Genomic DNA, 24,446 nt, shown 5'->3' with positions numbered 1-24,446 from the left:
GGTTATCGCTTCTCGGCCTTTTGGCTAAGATCAAGTGTACCTGGTACAGGCGGTCTTAGTCAGAAGGTAACTCGGGTACCCCTCTCCTCTGCCTGGCGGGATCGCCCACTCCGGTGGGCTTCACCCGCCTGCTGCTATCGGGGAGAGGGATTAGTCCCAGGGTAAACGAGTCGCGAACCCCCTGCCTCTTCTGGTCTCCGGGCCAGAGGAGGGCGCTACTTTTGTTGTGTCACAAAAGCGGTTTTGTGACCTTCCTACAAACATGGGCGAAAGCCCACAAGAAATACCGGCATATGCGCGGATTAAGAACACAGTACGTGTCTCTTTTACGAATAGTGCGGATACACGTGGCCTGAGGTATGTGGTTGAGGACGTGCTACAAGGAGTATTTAATGTGCAAAAGAGAGAGATTCTAGCGATCCAAGACTACCCCAAGCGACGGATCTATGACGTTACCCTAACAGAAACTGGCATATTCCGAGATCTGGTGGCGGCCATCCCAGAGAAGAAAGATCCGAAGCTTGAGGGGGTCTTGCTGGTCGAGCACGTCCTCGACATAACTAAACTCGTGGTGATTAAGATGTATTCTCCTTACATTGACGTGAAAGAGGTTGAGGCTTTCCTATCACGATATTTTAAATCCGTCAGATGTATGGGAAAAATTATGAACGAGTTTGGTATCTGGACCTCAAAGTGGCGTTTCCAGGCCACGTGTATAAGTGACCCCAGTTGGCCGGGGGGAGTGATCTTACCGCCCGCGCGTTTTAAATTGGGCAAAGTGAATGGCGACCTGTACTTTGCGGGAATGCCCGACTTCTGCAGGGTTTGTTCAACATACGGTCACCAAAAAGAAAACTGTGCGAGTACTTGCAAGAAATGTGGGGGCACTGATCACGAGACAAGCGAGTGCAAAAAAGGCAAAGGTTGTTATTTCTGCGGCAGTGTTGGTCACCTCTACACGTCTTGCCCCCACAGAGCACAGAAGACGGAGCAGCAAGGGCGACCCGGACCGAAGGAGCAGCCAGGGCAGCCAGATGACCGGAATGCACCCCCCCAGGGAGAGGAACCTGAGGAGATGGAGGTCTCCAGTGGACCCCCCCAGACCGGTAAGGAGCAGCGGAGCATAAAGAGGAGGGTGAGTGACCGGCGGACAGGCTCTCCCTCCCGGGAAACCGGTGGAGGTAGTAGAGCCGGAGAAGCCGGTCCAGGCCCTCCCAAGATGCCCGCTCAAGCGGTGCCTGAGGTGGAGGACCCAGGGGGCACGGCGGCAGCAACACAAAAAAGGCGGAAAGGCTCTGGAGGCAGGCTCTATTCGGAGGTGGTGCAGGGGGGAACCCCGGAGATCCCGACGAAGTCGGAGGACCCGGGGAAAGTACCCCCTGCGGAGTCATCGCAGAAGGCCCCTCCCCCTCCCTGCCAGGAGGGGGCGCGGGGTGCCACCTCCGAGAGCACAGAGACATGTGAGAGCCGAGTACCCACCCCAGCGGAGGGGACTGATGCAAGCACGGGAGCTGGCCTGCTAGCCCCCTTGGAGTTCCCAGTAGGAATCGAGTCAGTGTGGGACTTTACGCAAATCCCTCTCTCGGGCACCGTAGGGGGTCCACTAAGCGAGGTAGGTTCCTCTCCAGCATCGACATTCACGATGGATTCGGATGCGGGGGGGTGTGAGAGTGTCAGCGAGGTCTTTGGCTTGCCCGGGGACTTCTGAGCAGAGACCCACACATTTCCTAGTCCCCCATGGCTGCTCTATCGGGACTCACGTTTAACGTCAGAAGCATCGAGAGCCACGTGAGGAGGGTCGCCCTCTTCAACTACCTGACGATTTTCGCTGCCTCCGTCTTTTTCCTGCAGGAGTGCGGGATCCCGCATAGAGCCCAGTACAAAAAATACCAAGAGGACTGGGTACATGGACCGTCGGTCTGGTCCGGCTCTAACGAGACCAGATCGGCGGGGGTCGCCATTCTTTTTAAAGGAAACGTTTTAATTGACGTTATTAACGAAATTTTACCAGGCAGAATTTTATTGGTCAAAGCTTTTATTAACGGAGTAAAGTGGCAGTTTTTAAATTTTTATGGTGCAACAGATAAAAACACCCGAGCAGAAATGTTAGAGATTTTACCCCTTTTTTTAAACGATTCAGATCCTCTGATTTTAGCGGGAGATTTTAATTGTATTTTAAAGGGGGAACGCCGGCTTTCAAGCTCAGTGAGCAGAAATTATGATAAAACCTCAGCCTTGCTAAAAAACATCATCTCAGACGCCAAGCTCACTGATGCTTACAAAAAATGCAACCCCAACGCATCAGAGGAAGCCGGCGTTACCTGGAGCAACAGACTGTGCAGCTCCAGGATCGATTTTATGTTCTGCTCTTACTAAGTACTGCCTTTTAGATGTGACCTTTTTACCAATGTTTTCTCGGATCATAAGCTTTTATATTTTAAAGTTGATTCAGTTTTAAAGAGAAAATCCGGTAAGAATGCCTGGAAGTTTAACGTGTCCCTTTTAGAAGATCCGCAGGTTTTATCTGATTTTATCACTTTTTATAAAGACTGCAGGCGAGTAAAAGATCCCAACACTCCCACCAGCCAGTGGTGGGAGAAGATGAAACTGAAAATAAAATCATTTTTTATTAAGGTTGGGATCGCTAAAGCTAAAGCAAAACGTACATTTTATTCTAATCTGAATACTCGCCTGCAGACCCTGTATAAGTTCCGTGAACATGACATAGAGGTGGACCACGAGATCATCGAGGTGAAGAAAGAGATCGCCCGGTGCCTGGAGCAGAGGGGAAAAGAAATTATATTCCGTTCGAAAGTGCAACACCTGGAGGAGAACGAGACCTGCTCCAGGTACTTCTTCAAGAAGATAAGAGACAAGCGGACAGTCCTCGATGATCTCGGTGGCACCAAGGACATACAGGGTATTTTAAAGAAAGTGTATGGTTTTTATGCGGATCTTTTTAATACTAAACCTGTTGACTGTGATTTTATGAATGACTCGTTGAAGGAGATTACCGACGTTTTAGATCCTGGTTCTCGTGAGATTTTACTAAGGGACATCACAGAACAGGAGATTTTAGACACTATTAAGAGTTTTAAACCGGATAAGGTGCCTGGGCCCGATGGTATACCCATAGAGTTTTATGTCACCTTTTTTGGTATTTTTAAGGATGACCTTTTCTCCCTTTTTACTGAGGTTTTTATGTCTAAAGCCCTCCCGGGGTCCTGGAAGAAGGGTGACGTGTCTCTTTTATACAAGAAAGGAGACAAGACGGACATCAAGAACTGGAGACCGATCACCCTTCTGAACAGTGACTACAAGATAATGGCCAAAATATGTGCAAACCGCCTCAAGACCGTAATAAGCACAGTTGTACACCCCAACCAGGTCTGTGGGGTGCCCGGGAGGGCAATATGGGAGAATCTTAACCTGATCAAAGATTGTATTAGCGACACAAAATCAAGAAGCGGAAAAATGGCAATTTTAACTATCGACTTTGAAAAAGCCTTTGACCGCGTGTCGCATTTTTATCTTTTTAAGGTTTTAGAGAGAATGGGTATACCGGAAGGTTTTTTATTGTCTTTAAAAGCGTTTTACAACAACTGCACGAGTAGAATTTTAGTCAACGGTTTTAGGACACAGGAAGTGCTTTTAAACTCCGGGGTGAAGCAGGGGTGTCCCTTGTCCCCACTACTTTTTATATGCGCATTAGAGCCTCTTTTATGCACCATACGGCGGGACAAGCAGATCCGTGGGATCCCCCTGCCCGGCGGCGGGGGGATCGAGGCTAAAGTAGTGGGGTACATGGACGATGTGGCAATCCTCGGAAGGGACACCCTGTCGATCCAGAAGGCTATTAGACAAATTGAGTTTTATTGCTGTGCCTCGGGTTTTAAAGTCAATTTTAACAAAAGTAGTGTTTTAAACATCGGGGACCTGCCTTTGTCAGATGTCCCCATTCCTGTGTCCGACTCGGTGCAGATTTTAGGAGTCTCCTTCAACGAGGATAACAGAGGTCTTAACAGCTGGGACTTGGTGGCACAAAAAATCAATAAGAAAATCTGTATGTGGAGCATGCGGCAGCTGACCATGGAGGGGAAGGTTTTAATCACCAAATCTGTGATTTTACCGATTTTATTGTACCTGAGTTTAGTGTTTCCCCCTCCTGGCAGAGTTTTTAATAAAATTGTAAAAGCATGCTTCACATTTTTATGGAGCTCCAAGATGGAGAAACTAAGCAGGGAAATCGTGATGAAGCCGAAGGAGATGGGAGGAAAAGATTTCCCTGATTTTAAAGCCTTTTTATATACAAAGTATTTTAGTTTGTGTATTGGTGCTCTTTTTAAAAACCACTATTGGTCCTATTTTATCCGGTATAACACAGGCTATTTTATGAGGAGGAACAATTGGTTCAAGACGGTTTTAAATTCCCCTTACTCTTTTAATCTACCCGGAGAATACAAGATTTTAGAGAAAATAGCGATTTTATATGATTTTACTGGCAAAAGCCCACAAGTTTTAATGAATAGTAAAGTCATTTTAAAGGATATTAAGAAAAGTGGTTTTTATGTTCAAGTAAGTAATTTTAACGAAAGACAAAGCAAGGAAACTTGGACAATGGTTAATTATTATATTTTTAATTCACAGAAAGATCTGGCCTGGAGCTGCGTCCATGACTGTCTTCCATGCCGGGCATTCCAGCATCGTAGAGGTTTGACCAACACTGCCGCGTGCCCAAGACCAGGATGTGCAGGAGAAGAGACGACGACCCACCTGATGTGGACCTGCTACATAACGAAGAGAATATGGACTAAGATATTGCCGCTACTGATTAAAATAACAGGACTTAAGAGACTAACATTGGATGCCGTCCTGTATGGATGCTTGGAATGCCCCACACGGACTCAGAAAATTATGGCATGGAAGATGGTCAATTCGGTCAAAGCAGCTCTATGGAAATCCAGAAACATTTTAGTTTTTAAACATGAAATTTTAACTGTGAAGGACATTTTAGCCATTACTCTTAATGAGATGCACCAATACTTTTTAGTGGATAAGAAAAATTTCCCAGTTTTAGCGAGAAAATGGCTTTTATCAGAATGGAGCTCCATAATATGATGCCACCAAGGGCCCTTTTATGTGATATTAACTTGTTCTGTATTTTTAACATGTATTTTATGTAGACGAATGTTTTAAATGGTATGTTTTAATGTGTTGTTTAATATGTTTTAATGTACTGTTTTTAACAATTGCAAAAACGTCTATGTAAATATGTGTTGGACAAATAAAAACGCCCCCCATATGGAGGGCTTGTCAACTTAAAAAAAAATCTGTTCTTATCAGTTTAATATCTGATACGTCCCCTATCTGGGGACCATATATTAAATGGATTTTTAGAACAGGGAGCTGGAAAAAGAGCTTGCTCTGTCCACTCCACGCATTGACCTGGTATTGCAGTACCTCCAGGACCGGTGCACCCCCTTTCCTACAGCAGTTTCCAAAAGCAGAAAAACAAAACTGACGAGCAAGAGGTGCAGCGCAGCTGTGGCGGCTGCTGCTACCACCACCCAAGCACTTTGATTGACACTCAGCCCGTCTGCTCGCAACATTGTATCCACTGAGCAGCTGCGTCTGCCAGAGTGTGCACAGCACAGGTACAACTGGAAGCAAAACAACACACACACCAGTTCATATGGCAGCCGCACTCTATAGTTCGTACCTACCGCTGCGCTAATAGCCAAGTTGGAAACATCGGGCAGGCACAGCGTATCCTGGCAGCCTGCGTCTGTATGCTTCACGTATTCGGGTCATGGGTGTATGTGCAGGGGGCCCGGAGCCCCAGGGGGCCCATAAAGTCTCTCTTCCCCACATTGTAAACCAATGCTATCAATGAAGCTTTATAGTTTGGGGGCCCAGTTCCAGACTTTGTACTCGGGCCCCGCAGCTTCAAGTTACACCTCCAGATCAGGATAATGCTAGGCCATTCCAACCAGCCTGTGTGTGTGACCTGCAGTCGCTGGTAGTCGAAAAGCGGCCGGCCCCGGATGCGCGCTTCAGAGTGGACAGACAGCAGCGGACCCCCAATCACACAGGCCCAAGGCTTGCTATGTAGCACGGAATACCTCATTGGACTGCAGCACTCCACGCGGGCTGAGATACACGCTCCACGTGGGATGGGCAGTATTCGTCCATGAAGATCCAGGCCAACGTTTAGAGATGGAGCAACACTCGGGGAGCAAAGAACTCCAACGAACGGACGTCTACTTTACAAGGATGTATTGCTTTATTCAATGCATGGACACAGAAACAGTTCAACCGCTCGATTACAGACCGCAGTCAATACAGTAAAGAAAGAAATGTGTCTGTTTAATGTAAACTTGCATGGAGCTCGTTTGTCAGCCACTGACTGACTGAATGCTGAAACGTGGTCTAACGTTACATGCACCACCAGGGATAAGGCCTTGCCTATAAGCATTCCCCAGCTGGCAAAAACGGAACCTCCCTGCCTATTCCTCACCATGGAAGAACGGAACCTACCTTTTTTTAAAAAAAAGAAAGCCACAGCAGCAGCCAACTAGATTTTGGTAGGCCGCTGTCTCCCCCTTGTGTGCTGCATAAAAAATGCACTCCACTAAAAATAACAATGATCCACGAAATAGAGCGTATGGAGAGAACGAGGCTTCTAGATGAGCCGTCAGGCTATGATAAATTGTATCACACCTGGGCGATATGGATAGATGCCCGGAGCTCACCCCTATTTACCAAGTGGTTACAGACAGGGACATGTGAGTAACACGTTTAAACCACAATCGTAAAGAGAAACAACAATTCCGGAGCCCGCCCCCCCCCCTTTTTGTTTTATTTTCTCTTTCTCCCGTGTCATAGATACCTACCCTCCCTTACCACTCCCCCCCTTACCCTCCCCTCATTCCCCTGTTTGTAGACCTTATAAAATATCACAGACAAACATGATATAGTTCAACTCGAAATTGATTTATTAAGTTTCATTGTCAAAGTTATTTTTACATTGCTTTGAGATAAGGCAAAAGTTTCCCCCCCTCCATGAAACCAATAAAACCTATATTGAATAAAATAAAAATGATGCAGTTACCGGTAGTTCTGCAGCTTCTTGGTGGAAATAAAGACCATCTCCCGTCTCCCAGCTGCAGCAGAGACTGACTGAAATGGCTGCCAAGCCCGGTATTAATGCTTCTAAATTGATGACATCACAAAGGAGTGACATCGTCAGCCTTCCAAACACCTGGCTCAATTGCATACAGTATGTATGTATGTATGCATGTATGTGAGTCTATCTATCTATCTATCTATCTATCTATCTATCTATCTATCTATCTATCTTTATTAATTATGTAGAATATAGATATGGATTATTTCTAATTTACAGATTTTGTAGATATAGATTAAAGATAGATTTAAGATTGTATGTGTGTGTGTATATGTGTGTATGTGTGTGTGTGTGTGTGTGTGTGTGTGTGTGTGTGTATGTATGTATGTATGTATGTATGTATATATATATATATAATGTATATATGTAAAAAAAATATAAAATCTGTAGGTATGTATGTATGTATGGCGGGCGGGCAAAAAAGGCCTGCTGTATGTTTTTAAGTTCTTCGGATGACCATGCCGCTCTAATATTCTCCTTACTAGGGTCTACTAATGCTGGCCCAGGGGAAGGCAATAAAGCCCTATGGGGCCGAAGCCAATTTCCCTTATTTTAGGTAAAAAGTTTCCATCCGTCCCTACTCGAAATGCGGCTGGCCGAAGAGATCCCTCCAACCGACCGGCCGACGCACCTTCAGAGACAAACTAGTGCTTGCTTCTAGTGTCATCGCCGGCTTAACCCTCGTTTGTAGGGAGCTGACGAGTCCTGCAGCAGCAGGCTCTGCAAGCCTAGGATGCGTGAGCACGGTGCAAGAGGAAGGACTGAGGGTGTGAGGCTGGGCGCGGTTGAGAAGGCGTGGGGCGGGGCTATGGAAAGTTTTACTAGCTCTCCCAGCTGCCTGGGTGCATTGTGGGTGCGCCCAGAGTGCTGGCTGAGCGTGTTGCCTCAAGCCTTGGAAGTGGAGTTGGGCGGACCGGGCTACAGGTGAAACCCATTTCGGGTTATCGCTTCTCGGCCTTTTGGCTAAGATCAAGTGTAGTATCTGTTCTTATCAGTTTAATATCTGATACGTCCCCTATCTGGGGACCATATATTAAATGGATTTTTAGAACAGGGAGCTGGAAAAAGAGCTTGCTCTGTCCACTCCACGCATTGACCTGGTATTGCAGTACCTCCAGGACCGGTGCACCCCCTTTCCTACAGCAGTTTCCAAAAGCAGAAAAACAAAACTGACGAGCAAGAGGTGCAGCGCAGCTGTGGCGGCTGCTGCTACCACCACCCAAGCACTTTGATTGACACTCAGCCCGTCTGCTCGCAACATTGTATCCACTGAGCAGCTGCGTCTGCCAGAGTGTGCACAGCACAGGTACAACTGGAAGCAAAACAACACACACACCAGTTCATATGGCAGCCGCACTCTATAGTTCGTACCTACCGCTGCGCTAATAGCCAAGTTGGAAACATCGGGCAGGCACAGCGTATCCTGGCAGCCTGCGTCTGTATGCTTCACGTATTCGGGTCATGGGTGTATGTGCAGGGGGCCCGGAGCCCCAGGGGGCCCATAAAGTCTCTCTTCCCCACATTGTAAACCAATGCTATCAATGAAGCTTTATAGTTTGGGGGCCCAGTTCCAGACTTTGTACTCGGGCCCCGCAGCTTCAAGTTACACCTCCAGATCAGGATAATGCTAGGCCATTCCAACCAGCCTGTGTGTGTGACCTGCAGTCGCTGGTAGTCGAAAAGCGGCCGGCCCCGGATGCGCGCTTCAGAGTGGACAGACAGCAGCGGACCCCCAATCACACAGGCCCAAGGCTTGCTATGTAGCACGGAATACCTCATTGGACTGCAGCACTCCACGCGGGCTGAGATACACGCTCCACGTGGGATGGGCAGTATTCGTCCATGAAGATCCAGGCCAACGTTTAGAGATGGAGCAACACTCGGGGAGCAAAGAACTCCAACGAACGGACGTCTACTTTACAAGGATGTATTGCTTTATTCAATGCATGGACACAGAAACAGTTCAACCGCTCGATTACAGACCGCAGTCAATACAGTAAAGAAAGAAATGTGTCTGTTTAATGTAAACTTGCATGGAGCTCGTTTGTCAGCCACTGACTGACTGAATGCTGAAACGTGGTCTAACGTTACATGCACCACCAGGGATAAGGCCTTGCCTATAAGCATTCCCCAGCTGGCAAAAACGGAACCTCCCTGCCTATTCCTCACCATGGAAGAACGGAACCTACCTTTTTTTAAAAAAAAGAAAGCCACAGCAGCAGCCAACTAGATTTTGGTAGGCCGCTGTCTCCCCCTTGTGTGCTGCATAAAAAATGCACTCCACTAAAAATAACAATGATCCACGAAATAGAGCGTATGGAGAGAACGAGGCTTCTAGATGAGCCGTCAGGCTATGATAAATTGTATCACACCTGGGCGATATGGATAGATGCCCGGAGCTCACCCCTATTTACCAAGTGGTTACAGACAGGGACATGTGAGTAACACGTTTAAACCACAATTGTAAAGAGAAACAACAATTCCGGAGCCCGCCCCCCCCCCCCCCTTTTTGTTTTATTTTCTCTTTCTCCCGTGTCATAGATACCTACCCTCCCTTACCACTCCCCCCCCCCCTTACCCTCCCCTCATTCCCCTGTTTGTAGACCTTATAAAATATCACAGACAAACATGATATAGTTCAACTCGAAATTGATTTATTAAGTTTCATTGTCAAAGTTATTTTTACATTGCTTTGAGATAAGGCAAAAGTTTCCCCCCCTCCATGAAACCAATAAAACCTATATTGAATAAAATAAAAATGATGCAGTTACCGGTAGTTCTGCAGCTTCTTGGTGGAAATAAAGACCATCTCCCGTCTCCCAGCTGCAGCAGAGACTGACTGAAATGGCTGCCAAGCCCGGTATTAATGCTTCTAAATTGATGACATCACAAAGGAGTGACATCGTCAGCCTTCCAAACACCTGGCTCAATTGCATACAGTATGTATGTATGTATGCATGTATGTGAGTCTATCTATCTATCTATCTATCTATCTATCTATCTATCTATCTATCTTTATTAATTATGTAGAATATAGATATGGATTATTTCTAATTTACAGATTTTGTAGATATAGATTAAAGATAGATTTAAGATTGTATGTGTGTGTGTATATGTGTGTGTGTGTGTGTGTGTGTGTGTGTGTGTGTGTGTGTGTATGTATGTATGTATGTATGTATGTATATATATATATATAATGTATATATGTAAAAAAAATATAAAATCTGTAGGTATGTATGTATGTATGGCGGGCGGGCAAAAAAGGCCTGCTGTATGTTTTTAAGTTCTTCGGATGACCATGCCGCTCTAATATTCTCCTTACTAGGGTCTACTAATGCTGGCCCAGGGGAAGGCAATAAAGCCCTATGGGGCCGAAGCCAATTTCCCTTATTTTAGGTAAAAAGTTTCCATCCGTCCCTACTCGAAATGCGGCTGGCCGAAGAGATCCCTCCAACCGACCGGCCGACGCACCTTCAGAGACAAACTAGTGCTTGCTTCTAGTGTCATCGCCGGCTTAACCCTCGTTTGTAGGGAGCTGACGAGTCCTGCAGCAGCAGGCTCTGCAAGCCTAGGATGCGTGAGCACGGTGCAAGAGGAAGGACTGAGGGTGTGAGGCTGGGCGCGGTTGAGAAGGCGTGGGGCGGGGCTATGGAAAGTTTTACTAGCTCTCCCAGCTGCCTGGGTGCATTGTGGGTGCGCCCAGAGTGCTGGCTGAGCGTGTTGCCTCAAGCCTTGGAAGTGGAGTTGGGCGGACCGGGCTACAGGTGAAACCCATTTCGGGTTATCGCTTCTCGGCCTTTTGGCTAGATCAAGTGCAGTTGGTCTGGTCAGGGGGCTTGAGTGATCTGGGTTAGCCCAGCGATCACCGTACTGCTTGGCAGTAGTCACACTGTGATTTTTCAGAAATCGACAGACTTTTTGAAGATGTCCGGGATCCAGAATACCATACGCTTCATGGTGGACAGTAAGGATGGGACCAAGAATACCGTCGTGTATGTTGTCCGGGACATTATTATGGTGGAAATCGGAGTGCCCAAAGATGAGATCTTTTGCGTCCAGGATTTTCCGAGACTCGGCCAATACGACGTCACTTTTTGCGGAGAAGGAGTTTGTCTGAACGTGTACGAGTGGTTGAGGAGCCATAAAGACATTCCGCTACTACAGGGAATAAAGGTAATCCCTTTATTTGGCATACAAGAGAAGCCATTAATTTTGCATGTATACAACCCGTACACAGATAAAGACATGATAGTGAACTTTCTCAAGCGTTACTGTGACGTGGTTAAAGGTGGCGAAAAAATGACTAATATACTTGGCATTTTTAACTCCAAGTACAAGTTTTGGGTTAGGCTGAGAATGGACGCTACCAAAATTGGGGGAGTGACGCATCCACCTGCGAATTTCACCATAGCAGGTAACCGGGGATATCTTTACTACCCGGGGCAACCGACTTTCTGCAGGAATTGCAACCAGTTTGGGCACACTAAGGAAGACTGTTCCAGTGGTCTAGTCTGCAGAAACTGTCAGGAGACCGGGCATCACGCCGGCAGTTGTCCAAAACCGAAATGCTGCGACCTGTGTGGCGATAATGACCATATGTGCAGGGACTGTCCTTTAAACCTACCGTCCAGGGGCGCCTGGAAGACTAAATCCTACGCGGCGGCTACTAGTCGTGAGGCTACTACCATTTGTGTGGCTTCTGCTAGTAATGTGGCTTCTACTAGCGGTGTTACACCTGCTGCTATAAGTGAGGTTGCTACTGTGACTAAGCCTGTGGTGACTGCGGCAGAGAACACTGCAAGACCTCCTCAGACTACTGAGAAGGATAAGCCTGTGGGGTTAAAAAAATCTAAAGCTGCAGAGGTGGAAGAGAACATCAGAAGGAAGATTGGGAGCCAGAAGCCTAATGTTGGGAGTGCTACTCCAGAAGACCAAGTGGCTGGAGTAATCAGGCAGCTGGAAGAAATCATTGAGGAGGTGGACAGCCCCATTAACCCCTCGGGACACATTGAGGAGTTCTCATCACCAGAGACAGTCCCATGTAAGAGGGAGGGGGGAGGTGGACTTGATGTCTCCAGTGAGGAGGAATTTGTGCAGGTTGCTGACCAAAACACTGCAAAAAAGAGGAAATGCACAAAGAGTAAAGGGACGCTTATGGAGGTCAGTAACCCCTTTGAGACTCTGGCACAGGACCTTGAGTGCTCAGGTGAGAGTGGCGAGGAGGTATAAACTGAGCCACTATGAGTGCATGTATCCTGGTTTTGTGGTTTAGCCACTTTAAAGGTGAAGATATATATGCAGTATATGACTTTCTTGTTTTGCATGAGCTATGATATGTTGCTATAAGCTTACACCTGAGATATGGTTCTAAATATATGCTCCCAGAATGTAAGAGTTTTCAAGTCAAAGGCCAGAAGAGCTGCAGTTTTTGATTTTTTGCGTCAGAAAAAAGCTGACTTATTTTGCGTTCAGGAGTGCGGTATAGACTCTGATATCAGCCCTTCAGAATGGCCTTATGGTGCTGCTGTGTGGTCTGGGAGCATATATAATAAGAATGACGGAGTGGGTATACTGGTTAACTCCAGAGAATTGGTGCTACAGAGCAGCGAGGTCATCGAGGCGGGGAGATGCATCTCCGCAGTGCTGCTATACAGAGGCATACGTTTCCGCGTTATTAACGTGTACGCTCCTGCAGAGAAACAGGAGAGGAGCGCCTTATTTGACAAAATTAAATTATTTTTGCAAGGAAGGATACCAACTGTCCTCATAGGAGATATGAACTGTGACATCACCAGAAAAGCATTTGATGTGTCTGCAAAGCTTTTATTTGAATTGTGTTGTGATTTTCGTTTAAAAGATATACAGCAAGCATGTGGCATATCCCCACAGCTAAGTACTTACCATGCGGACAGGGGTGGGGTCCACTCCAAAATTGATTATTGTTTTCTGTCTGAAGATATAACTGCAGTAAGTTATACACAAGAAATGACCTTTTTTTCAGATCACGAGTGTTTGTTATGTGGGGTGGAGGTGGGGAACAGTGTTGTGTGGGGGAGGGGAGTCTGGAAGCTGAACCTGAAGCTTCTGGAGGGGCAGGATATCCAAAAACAATATGAAGGCCTATATAGAAAGTGGAGGGAGAGAAGAGGCGAGTTTATAAATATCCTAAATTGGTGGGACTGGGTAAAGGGGAAAACTAAGGCTTTTTTTAAGTCTGTAGGGCATAAAGTAGCCAGGAAAAGGAAGATGGAGTATGTGAGGCTCAGCAACAGACTAAGCTTCTTGATAAAGTTGCGGGACGGCGGGATAGATACACAAGAGGATATCCTAAAGTGTAGGCGAGAAATTAATAGTTACCTAGTGGAGAAAGGGAAGGGCATAATGTACCGCGCCAAGCTGGATAAGATGCTACATGATGAGACATGCTCGCGGTTTTTCTTTAAAAAAGTATTCTCAAAAAAGCCAACTTTTGAAGTAATAGAGAGAGAGACAGGAGGGGAGGTGAGGGGGGAGGAGGTGCATGAGGAGATAGCGTCCTTCTATGAGGAGTTATACAAAGAAAAATGGAGGGATGAAGTCCTGGAGAGTGACATGTTAAGCATGCTTGAAAACAAGTTAGGAGAGGCGGAGCAAGCATCCGTCAACCAAGATATTACCACTAAAGAAGTGTGGGAGGCGGTCAGGAGCATGGCCGCTAATAAAACGCCTGGTATGGATGGGTTACCGATTGAATATTATCGTATGCTGTGGAGTGTGATAGGGAAAGATGTGTGTGAAGTGTGCCAGTACATGTGGGTGAATGTGGACATGGCTGAAAGTATGCGAGGTGGAGTGGTTGTCTTAATACCCAAAAAGGGCGATTTGAAAAACTTAAAAAACTGGCGCCCGATTACGCTTTTAAATACTGATTATAAGATCTACGCTAAAATAATTGCAAATCGGATGCGTGCGGTAGTAGAGAGTGTGGTGAGCGAGGACCAGTACTGTGCGGTGCCCGGTAGGAGGGTACATGAGAGTCTGTGTCTGGTGCGGGATTGTCTGGGTGATTGTAAGGAGCGAAAGAAGAGTGTGTATGTGGTGAGCTTGGATTTTGAAAAAGCGTATGATAGGTTGTCGCATGGATTCTTGTTCCGAGTGTTGGTGCGCATGGGGTTCCCGGGTATGTTTGTAGAGCGAGTGAGGAGTCTGTATGAAAGGATTTATAGTAGTATGTTAGTGAATGGGAAGGTTGGAAGGAGAGTGAATGTGATGTCTGGTGTGCGTCAGGGTTGTCCGCTGTCGGCCGTGGTTTTCATCTGTGCCATGGAACCGTTACTATGCCTGATAAGACAGGATAAGATGGTGAGGGGGATCCACATCCCAGGTAGTGACGGCAGAGAGCTGAAGGTATGTGCGTATATGGATGATGTGTGAGTCTGAGAGTGCAGTGAAGAGAGTGAAGCTATTAGTGTCCGTGTTTTGTGGTGCGTCTGCGTTCCGTATTAACTGGGACAAAAGTGAGTGCAAGGTGTTTGGTGAGACTGGAGTGAGTGTAGATATGGGTTTAAATAATGTGTCTGGGCCAATTAAAATCTTAGGCATCAAATTCAATAATAACTTACAGGGGGAAGAGAGCTGGGAGGAGGCAAAGCAGAAGGTAGAGAGAAGGCTAGATTTCTGGAAATTGCGCAATCTTACCATGATAGGCAAAATTCTCATATTAAAAAGCGTAATTTTACCAATCTTTCTATACGTGGCATTAGTTTTCCCTCCGGGATACATGAGTCAGAGGAGGATAAACAGAGTCATGTTTCTGTTTTTTTGGGGGTCCAAGATGGAACGCTTGAGGAGGGAGGTAGTACACAAGACTTGGGAGAGAGGAGGGATGGGCTTCCCAAATTTAGAGGCATATTTTGGATGTAACAGCATAGTCTTTCTACTGAGTATGTTACACAAGACTACAAAAGGGGCGTGCATGATGCGGTATTTAGCAAGGAGATGGTTCGTGCGCATGAAATGGTGCGAATACGACTTGAGGAAACCAGTCGCTTTCCAAATCCCTAAGTGGTATGAATGGACGGCATGTTTTGTGGCGAAGTTTGAGTTGGATGACTGTGAAGTGAATGTACTTAAGAATAAGCGAATGGTGAAACGAATGATTGAGAGTAAGGATGAGGTGTCTGATATCAATTCTGTTAGCAGAGTGAATGTGGAGAGAGTGTGGAAGAAAGTGCGGATGGATGGGATGAGCAATAGGCAGAGTGAGATTGTATGGCAGAGTCTGCATGGTGTGTTACCGGTGAGAGAGTTCCAGCGTGTGAGAGGTTTGGTGAGGAGTGAGAGATGTCCGAGAGAGGGGTGCGGTGGATGTGAGAATGTGGTTCATTTATTTTGGAACTGCAGCCATGCACAGAATGTGCTGCGGAGACTTGGTCCGTTATGTAAGGAGATAACAGGAGTTAATTTCATGTCCTTTGAGTTAGTTATGTTTGGTTTGGGTGCGAGAGGCAGTGTGAGAGAGAGACTGTTGTGGCTGTTTATGGCGTGTGTGAAGGAAGTGTTGTGGGATGTAAGGAATGTGTATGTGTTCAAGAGGAAGGATGTAAGTGAGAGGGACAGCGTGCGAATGGTGTTGGGGAAATTATACTTTATTTATTTATGGGATAAAAGAAAGGATGGAGTCGATGCGGAAGGAATATGGAAGGTTAAAAAATGGATACAATTAGTTGATTTGTCATGATTTGTAATGTATTTCTGTTGTATAAATGTGATGGAATTATTATGTTGTAAATAAATAAAAACCTTTGGTTTAAAAAAAAAAAAAAAAAATCTGTTCTTATCAGTTTAATATCTGATACGTCCCCTATCTGGGGACCATATATTAAATGGATTTTTAGAACAGGGAGCTGGAAAAAGAGCTTGCTCTGTCCACTCCACGCATTGACCTGGTATTGCAGTACCTCCAGGACCGGTGCACCCCCTTTCCTACAGCAGTTTCCAAAAGCAGAAAAACAAAACTGACGAGCAAGAGGTGCAGCGCAGCTGTGGCGGCTGCTGCTACCACCACCCAAGCACTTTGATTGACACTCAGCCCGTCTGCTCGCAACATTGTATCCACTGAGCAGCTGCGTCTGCCAGAGTGTGCACAGCACAGGTACAACTGGAAGCAAAACAACACACACACCAGTTCATATGGCAGCCGCACTCTATAGTTCGTACCTACCGCTGCGCTAATAGCCAAGTTGGAAACATCGGGCAGGCACAGCGTATCCTGGCAGCCTGCGTCTGTATGCTTCACGTATTCGGGTCATGGGTGTATGTGCAGGGGGCCCGGAGCCCCAGGGGGCCCATAAAGTCTCTCTTCCCCACATTGTAAACCAATGCTATCAATGAAGCTTTATAGTTTGGGGGCCCAGTTCCAGACTTTGTACTCGGGCCCCGCAGCTTCAAGTTACACCTCCAGATCAGGATAATGCTAGGCCATTCCAACCAGCCTGTGTGTGTGACCTGCAGTCGCTGGTAGTCGAAAAGCGGCCGGCCCCGGATGCGCGCTTCAGAGTGGACAGACAGCAGCGGACCCCCAATCACACAGGCCCAAGGCTTGCTATGTAGCACGGAATACCTCATTGGACTGCAGCACTCCACGCGGGCTGAGATACACGCTCCACGTGGGATGGGCAGTATTCGTCCATGAAGATCCAGGCCAACGTTTAGAGATGGAGCAACACTCGGGGAGCAAAGAACTCCAACGAACGGACGTCTACTTTACAAGGATGTATTGCTTTATTCAATGCATGGACACAGAAACAGTTCAACCGCTCGATTACAGACCGCAGTCAATACAGTAAAGAAAGAAATGTGTCTGTTTAATGTAAACTTGCATGGAGCTCGTTTGTCAGCCACTGACTGACTGAATGCTGAAACGTGGTCTAACGTTACATGCACCACCAGGGATAAGGCCTTGCCTATAAGCATTCCCCAGCTGGCAAAAACGGAACCTCCCTGCCTATTCCTCACCATGGAAGAACGGAACCTACCTTTTTTTAAAAAAAAGAAAGCCACAGCAGCAGCCAACTAGATTTTGGTAGGCCGCTGTCTCCCCCTTGTGTGCTGCATAAAAAATGCACTCCACTAAAAATAACAATGATCCACGAAATAGAGCGTATGGAGAGAACGAGGCTTCTAGATGAGCCGTCAGGCTATGATAAATTGTATCACACCTGGGCGATATGGATAGATGCCCGGAGCTCACCCCTATTTACCAAGTGGTTACAGACAGGGACATGTGAGTAACACGTTTAAACCACAATTGTAAAGAGAAACAACAATTCCGGAGCCCGCCCCCCCCCCCCCCCTTTTTGTTTTATTTTCTCTTTCTCCCGTGTCATAGATACCTACCCTCCCTTACCACTCCCCCCCCCCCTTACCCTCCCCTCATTCCCCTGTTTGTAGACCTTATAAAATATCACAGACAAACATGATATAGTTCAACTCGAAATTGATTTATTAAGTTTCATTGTCAAAGTTATTTTTACATTGCTTTGAGATAAGGCAAAAGTTTCCCCCCCTCCATGAAACCAATAAAACCTATATTGAATAAAATAAAAATGATGCAGTTACCGGTAGTTCTGCAGCTTCTTGGTGGAAATAAAGACCATCTCCCGTCTCCCAGCTGCAGCAGAGACTGACTGAAATGGCTGCCAAGCCCGGTATTAATGCTTCTAAATTGATGACATCACAAAGGAGTGACATCGTCAGCCTTCCAAACACCTGGCTCAATTGCATACAGTATGTATGCATGTATGTGAGTCTATCTATCTATCTATCTATCTATCTATCTATCTATCTATCTATCTATCTATCTTTATTAATTATGTAGAATATAGATATGGATTATTTCTAATTTACAGATTTTGTAGATATAGATTAAAGATAGATTTAAGATTGTATGTGTGTGTGTATATGTGTGTATGTGTGTGTATGTATGTATGTATGTATGTATGTATGTATGTATATATATATATATAATGTATATATGTAAAAAAAATATAAAATCTGTAGGTATGTATGTATGTATGGCGGGCGGGCAAAAAAGGCCTGCTGTATGTTTTTAAGTTCTTCGGATGACCATGCCGCTCTAATATTCTCCTTACTAGGGTCTACTAATGCTGGCCCAGGGGAAGGCAATAAAGCCCTATGGGGCCGAAGCCAATTTCCCTTATTTTAGGTAAAAAGTTTCCATCCGTCCCTACTCGAAATGCGGCTGGCCGAAGAGATCCCTCCAACCGACCGGCCGACGCACCTTCAGAGACAAACTAGTGCTTGCTTCTAGTGTCATCGCCGGCTTAACCCTCGTTTGTAGGGAGCTGACGAGTCCTGCAGCAGCAGGCTCTGCAAGCCTAGGATGCGTGAGCACGGTGCAAGAGGAAGGACTGAGGGTGTGAGGCTGGGCGCGGTTGAGAAGGCGTGGGGCGGGGCTATGGAAAGTTTTACTAGCTCTCCCAGCTGCCTGGGTGCATTGTGGGTGCGCCCAGAGTGCTGGCTGAGCGTGTTGCCTCAAGCCTTGGAAGTGGAGTTGGGCGGACCGGGCTACAGGTGAAACCCATTTCGGGTTATCGCTTCTCGGCCTTTTGGCTAAGACCAAGTGTACCTGGTACAGGAAGTCTTAGCCGGAAGGTAACTCGGGTACCCCTCTCCTTTGCCTGGCGGGATCGCCCACTTCGGTGGGCTTCACCCGCCTGCTGCTATTAGGGAGAGGGATTAGTCCCAGGGTAAACGAGTCGCGATCCCCCTGCCTCTTCTGGTCCCCGGGCCAGAGGAGGGCGCTACTACCTAGGCGTCACAAAGCGGTTTTGTGACACCAAACTACAAAATGGGTGAAAACCCAACAGAAATACCGGCTTATGCGCGGATAAAGAACACCGTACGTGTCTCTTTTACGGAAAGTGCGGATACACGTGGCCTGAGGTATGTGGTCGAGGACGTGCTACAAGGAGTGTTTAATGTACAAAAACGTGAGATTCTAGCGATCCAAGACTACCCCAAGCGACGGATCTATGACGTCACCCTAACTGAGACGGGCATCTTTCGAGACCTGGTTGCAGCCATACCGAGCAAAAAAGATCCGAAGCTTGCGGGTGTCTTGCTGGTCGAGCACGTCCTCGACATAACCAAACTCGTGGTGATTAAGATGTATTCACCCTACATTGACGTTAAAGAGGTTGAGGATTTCCTCCTACGCTATTTTAAATCCGTCAGATGTATGGGAAAGATAATGAACGAGTTTGGCATCTGGACCTCGAAGTGGCGTTTCCAGGCCACGTGTGTAAGTGACCCCAGTAAGCCGGGGGGAGTGATCTTGCCGCCAGCGCGTTTTAAATTGGGCAAAGTGAATGGCGACCTGTACTTTGCGGGAATGCCCGACTTCTGCAGGATTTGTTCACAATACGGTCACCATAAGGATTCCTGTGCGAGCACCTGTAAGAAGTGTGGGGGCACGGATCACGAAACTAGTCAATGTCAGAAAGGGAAAGGATGTTATTTTTGCGGCAGTGTTGGTCACCTCTACACGTTTTGCCCCCACAGAGCACAGAAGACGGAGCAGCAAGGGCGACCCGGACCCAAAGAGCAGCCAGGGCAGCCAGATGACCAAGCAGCACCCCCCCAGGGAGAGGAACCTGAGGAGATGGAGGTCTCCAGTGGACCCCCCCAGAGTGGTAAGGAGCAGCGGAGCATCAAAAGGAGGGTGAGTGACCGGCGGACAGGCTCTCCCTCCCGGGAAACCGGTAGAGGTAGTAGAGCCGGGGAAGCCGGTCCAGGCCCTCCGAAGATGCCCGCTCAAGCGGTGCCCGAGGTGGAGGACCCAGGGGGCACAGCGGCCGCAACACAGAAACGGCGGAAAGGCTCAGGAGGCAAGCTTTATTCGGAGGTGGTGCAGGGGGGAACCCCGGAGATCCCGGCGAAGTCGGAGGACCCGGGGGAAGTACCCCCTGCTGTGTCATCCCAGAAGGCCCCTCCCCCTCCCGGCCAGGAGGGGGCGCGGGGTGCCACCTCCGAGGGCACAGAAACGCAAGTGAGCCAAGTACCCACCCCGGCGGAGGGGACAGAAATAAGCACGGGAGCCGGCCTGCTGGCCCCCTTGGAGTTTCCGGAAGGAATAGAATCGGTATGGGATCTAACGCAAATCCCTCTCTCGGGCACCGTCGGGGGTCCACTAAGTGGAGTGGGTTCCTCTCCAGCATCGCCGTTCTCGATAGATTCGGATGCGGGGGGGTGTGAGAGTGCTAGCGAGGTCTTTGGCTTGCCCGGAGACTTTTGAAGACCCACGTATATCCTAGTCTCCAATGGCTGCTCTGTCGGGACTCACTTTTAATGTCAGAAGTATCGAGAGCCACGTGAGGAGGGTCGCCCTCTTCAACTACCTGACTATCTTTGCTGCCTCCGTATTTTTCCTGCAGGAGTGCGGCATCCCGCATAGAGCAAACTACAAAAAATACCAAGATGACTGGGTACATGGACCGTCGGTCTGGTCCGGCTCTAACGAGACCAGGTCGGCGGGGGTCGCCATTCTTTTTAAGGGTAACGTTTTAATTGACGTTATTAATGAAATTTTACCAGGCAGAGTTTTATTGGTCAAGGCTTTTATCAATGGTATAAAGTGGCAGTTTTTAAACTTTTATGGATCAGCGGATAAGAAAGAGCGAGCAGAGATGCTAGAGATTTTACCCCTTTTTATTAATGATTCTGACCCCCTGATTTTAGCAGGGGATTTTAATTGTATTTTAAAGGGGGAACGCCGGCTTTCTAGCTCAGTGAGCAGAAATTATGATAAGACCTCTTCAATGTTAAAAAATCTGATTTTAGACGCCAAGCTCACTGATGCTTTTAAGAAATGCAATCCCAACGCATCAGAGGAAGCCGGCGTTACCTGGAGCAACAAGATCTGCAGCTCCAGGATAGATTTTATGTTCTGTTCTTATCAAGTACTGCCTTTTAGATGTGATTCTTTTACCAACATTTTCTCTGACCATAAGCTTTTATATTTTAAAGTTGATACCGTTTTAAAGAGGAAATCCGGTAAAAATGCCTGGAAGTTTAACGTGTCCCTTTTAGAAGATCCGCAGGTTTTATCCGATTTTATCACTTTTTATAAAGACTGCAGGCGAGTGAAAGATCCCAACACTCCCACCAGCCAGTGGTGGGAGATGATGAAGCAAAAAATTAAAAACTTTTTTATCAAGGTTGGGATCGCCAAGGCTAAAGAAAAGCGGACATTTTATTCCAACCTGAACACTCGCCTGCAAACCCTGTATAAGTTCCGTGAACATGATATAGAGGTGGACCACGAGATCATCGAGGTGAAGAAAGAGATCGCCCGGTGCCTGGAGCAGAGGGGAAAAGAAATAATCTTCCGCTCTAAAGTACAACATCTGGAGGAAAATGAAACCTGCTCCAGGTACTTCTTCAAGAAGATAAGAGACAAGCGCACAGTCCTCGATGATCTCGGTGGCACCAAGGACATACAGGGTATTTTAAAGAAAGTGTATGAGTTTTATGCGGATCTTTTTAATACTAAACCTGTTGACAGTGATTTTATGAATGACTCGTTGAAGGAGATCACTGACGTTTTAGATCCTGGTTCTCGTGAGATTTTATTAAGGGACATCACAGAACAGGAGATTTTAGAGACTATTAAGAGTTTTAAACCAGGTAAGGTGCCTGGGCCCGATGGTATACCCATTGAGTTTTATGTCACCTTTTTTGGTATTTTTAAGGATGACCTCTTCTCCCTTTTTATTGAAGTTTTTATGTCTAAAGCCCTCCCGGGGTCCTGGAAGAAGGGTGACGTGTCTCTCCTATACAAAAAAGGAGACAAGACCGATATTAAAAACTGGAGACCGATCACCCTTCTGAACAGTGACTACAAAATAATGGCCAAAATATGCGCGAACAGACTAAAGACCGTAGTAAGCAAAATTGTACACCCCAACCAGGTCTGTGGGGTGCCCGGGAGGAGCATATGGGAGAATCTTAACCTGATCAAAGATGTTATTAGTGACACAAAATCAAGACAAGGTCAAATGGCTATTTTAACAATAGACTTCGAGAAAGCCTTTGACCGAGTGTCACATTTTTATCTTTTTAAGGTTTTAGAGAGAATGGGTATACCGGAAGGTTTTTTATTGTCTCTTAAAGCGTTTTACGATAATTGCACAAGCAGAATTTTAGTCAATGGTTTTAGGACACAGGAAGTACTTTTAAATTCCGGGGTGAAGCAGGGGTGTCCCTTGTCCCCACTACTTTTTATCTGCGCCCTAGAGCCTCTTTTATGTACAATCCGACGGGACAAGCTGATCCGAGGGATCCCCCTGCCCGGCGGGGGGGGGATCGAGGCCAAAGTAGTGGGGTACATGGACGATGTGGCAATACTTGGAAGGGACACCCTGTCAATCCAGAGAGCATCAAGGCAAATGGAGTTTTATTGCTGCGCCTCGGGTTTTAAGGTAAATTTTAACAAGAGTAGTATTTTAAACATCGGGGACCTGCCATTGTCAGATGTCCCCATCCCTGTGTCCGACTCAGTGCAAATTTTAGGTGTCTCCTTCAACGAGGACAACAGAGGTCTTAATAGTTGGGACTTGGTGGCACAGAAAGTCAATAAGAAAATTTGTATGTGGAGCATGCGGCAGCTGACCATGGAGGGGAGGGTTTTAATCACAAAGTCAGTGATTTTACCCATTTTACTGTATTTAAGCTTGGTGTTTCCCCCTCCTGGCAGAGTTTTTAATAAAATTGTAAAGGCATGCTTCACATTCTTATGGAGCTCCAAGATGGAAAAACTCAGCAGGGAAATCGTAATGAAGCCGAAGGAGATGGGAGGAAAAGATTTCCCTGATTTTAAAGCCTTTTTATATACGAAGTATTTTAGTATGTGTATTGGTGCTCTTTTTAAAAATCACTATTGGTCTTATTTTTTACGATACAACACTGGCTATTTTATGAGGAGGAATGGATGGTTCCGCACGGTTTTAAATTCCCCTTATTCTTTTAACTTGCCCCGTGAGTATAAGATTTTAGAAAAAATAGTGATTTTATATAATTTTACTGGCAAAAGTGCGCAAATTTTAATGAACAGTAAAGGCATTTTAAAAACCATAAAAGAAAGTGGTTTTTATGTACAAGTCAGTAATTTTAACGAAAAAAAGAGTAAAGAGACCTGGATGATGGTTAACCACTATATTTTTAATTCACAGAAAGATCTGGCCTGGAGCTGCGTCCATGACTGTCTTCCATGCCGGGCATTCCAGCATCGTAGAGGTTTGACCAACACTGCCGCATGCCCAAGACCCGGATGCCCAGGAGAAGAGACAACACTACACCTCATATGGACTTGTTTTATCGCCAAGAAAGTATGGACTAAGATATCACCGCTTATGATAAAGATCACCGGACTTAAGAAACTGACATTGGATGCCGTTTTATATGGATGCCTGGAATGCCCCACACAGACTCAAAGAATTATGGCATGGAAGATGGTCAACTCGGTCAAAGCAGCTCTGTGGAAAACCAGAAACATTTTAGTTTTTAAACATGAGGTTTTATCTGTGAAGGACATTTTATCAATTACTCTTAATGAGATGCACCAGTACTTTTTAGTAGACAAGAAAAATTTTCCTGTTTTAGCGAGAAAATGGCTTTTAGCAGAATGGAGCTCCATAATTTGATGCCACCAAGGGCCCTTTTATGTGATTTTTAATTTGTTTTGTATTTTAACATGTATTATACGTAGACAAATGTTTTAAATGGTATGTTTTAATGTGTTATTAATATGTTTTAATGTACTATTGATAAGCATTTTTAAAGCGTCTATGTAAATATATGTTGTGCAAATAAAAACACCCCCCCTTGTGGAGGGTTTGTCAACTTAAAAAAAAAATCTGTTCTTATCAGTTTAATATCTGATACGTCCCCTATCTGGGGACCATATATTAAATGGATTTTTAGAACAGGGAGCTGGAAAAAGAGCTTGCTCTGTCCACTCCACGCATTGACCTGGTATTGCAGTACCTCCAGGACCGGTGCACCCCCTTTCCTACAGCAGTTTCCAAAAGCAGAAAAACAAAACTGACGAGCAAGAGGTGCAGCGCAGCTGTGGCGGCTGCTGCTACCACCACCCAAGCACTTTGATTGACACTCAGCCCGTCTGCTCGCAACATTGTATCCACTGAGCAGCTGCGTCTGCCAGAGTGTGCACAGCACAGGTACAACTGGAAGCAAAACA

General features: G+C 46.4%; 3 non-coding genes and 1 pseudogene across 3 annotated transcripts; all 4 read left to right on the top strand.

Moving 5' to 3' along the window:
• Positions 1–5,305: 5,305 nt before the first annotated feature.
• On the top strand, positions 5,306–5,482 carry LOC136574080 (U2 spliceosomal RNA; annotated as a pseudogene).
• Positions 5,483–8,129: 2,647 nt separating this feature from the next.
• On the top strand, positions 8,130–8,320 carry LOC136573729 (U2 spliceosomal RNA). Its single transcript, XR_010785951.1, has one exon. It is a non-coding gene; the product is annotated as a U2 spliceosomal RNA (small nuclear RNA).
• A 7,642-nt stretch (positions 8,321–15,962) lies between these two features.
• On the top strand, positions 15,963–16,147 carry LOC136573911 (U2 spliceosomal RNA). Its single transcript, XR_010786119.1, has one exon. It is a non-coding gene; the product is annotated as a U2 spliceosomal RNA (small nuclear RNA).
• Positions 16,148–24,065: 7,918 nt separating this feature from the next.
• Positions 24,066–24,254, top strand: LOC136573946 (U2 spliceosomal RNA). Its single transcript, XR_010786146.1, has one exon. It is a non-coding gene; the product is annotated as a U2 spliceosomal RNA (small nuclear RNA).
• The last annotated feature ends 192 nt before the right edge of the window (positions 24,255–24,446 follow it).

The sequence above is a fragment of the Eleutherodactylus coqui genome, chromosome 7, assembly GCF_035609145.1.
Source record: "Eleutherodactylus coqui strain aEleCoq1 chromosome 7, aEleCoq1.hap1, whole genome shotgun sequence".
Lineage (NCBI taxonomy): Eukaryota > Metazoa > Chordata > Amphibia > Anura > Eleutherodactylidae > Eleutherodactylus > Eleutherodactylus coqui.
Note: the sequence above shows the minus strand (reverse complement) of the source record. Positions and strands in the feature narration are given on the sequence as shown.